Source organism: Arachis ipaensis, chromosome B07, assembly GCF_000816755.2.
Source record: "Arachis ipaensis cultivar K30076 chromosome B07, Araip1.1, whole genome shotgun sequence".
Lineage (NCBI taxonomy): Eukaryota > Viridiplantae > Streptophyta > Magnoliopsida > Fabales > Fabaceae > Arachis > Arachis ipaensis.
The window spans coordinates 4,288,333-4,289,628 of record NC_029791.2 but is presented as its reverse complement, the minus strand read 5'-3'; positions in this window follow the sequence as shown (position 1 = coordinate 4,289,628).

Here is a 1,296-nt window from a genome sequence, read left to right as displayed (position 1 = left end):
GTTATATATTTTTATCTTATTATTATTTAATAAATATTTTATGCTCAAAATGAGATTTATTTATTTATTTTAATTAATTTATAATTTTATTTTTATTGTTATATTATTATTAATTTTTAAAATATTATTAAAATTTGTTATTTTATTATTAATTATTTAAAATTTAACATTAAAATTTGTTATGTATATTTAATTTTTTTAACTTATAAAATTATAAATCCAATCTAATTCAAACGGTTTAAAATTTGATCGGATAAAATCGAATTGTGTACAAATTTATCAGATGAGTTTTTTTACTCAAATCCAATCAACCTAATGCTTTTACTTGATTGAATAATCCTTGAAGTTTGATCCAAGATTCTGGGATCATATCAGTCCTCAGTTCTCACCTAGCTTATACCATTATCGTCGTGATAAATTCTAAGTCTAATTACTTTTTGGTATTTGATTTGGCACCAAATTACCAAATTTAGGGAGCAATTTTACACACTGATTTTGGAGATTTATGTGTCCGTAAGCTTAGAAGAATTGCGTGAGAATAACTTGGAAGTAATTCCTTTTTCGGTAATAATATTTGATAACAAACAAAATTAATTAAAAATAATTAAAATTTATCTTATTTAATATTATTAATTATTATAATAATTAATGAATATTAAATAAGATAAATTTTGATTTTTTTTTATCTCTTTATTCATTTTTAAAAAATGTTGAATAAAAGTATTTAAAAATTAAATTTGTCTTGACTCGATTCAAAAAATTAGGTTAAATTCTCAATAGTAGTTATTCTCAAATTTCTTAAAATTTAAAGGACAAATTACCTATTGTGAATTTGTGATGTTATATGATTCAATTTTTGTATTAATTTAATTTATCAGTTTAATTCACTCAAATCATACCAAAATAAATAAATTTAGGTTGGTTGAACGATTAGCTTCCTTATTTATCAAATAACTATTAAAAATTTAAATTTCACTTTATATATATATAATAATTCATTAACTTACGATAAATCTATAAACAAAGTTTCAATCCACAACGAATTTAGTGCTTATCAATCTGAGAGATACAATAAAAAGTTAAAAACTAAAAATATCACACTAAAACAACACCCTAAAGATAAGGTAACTTTTTATTATTAATTTGCATAGTTAGTACATTGAACTCTAGATATATACTACAGATGTTCGCAGTGCAGTTTGAATCAGTTTTAAGTCAAAAAATAATCTAATCCAAACACTTATATTACTTCCATGCAGTGCAGTTTGAATTTGATTATTTTTTTTAGAGAATCTG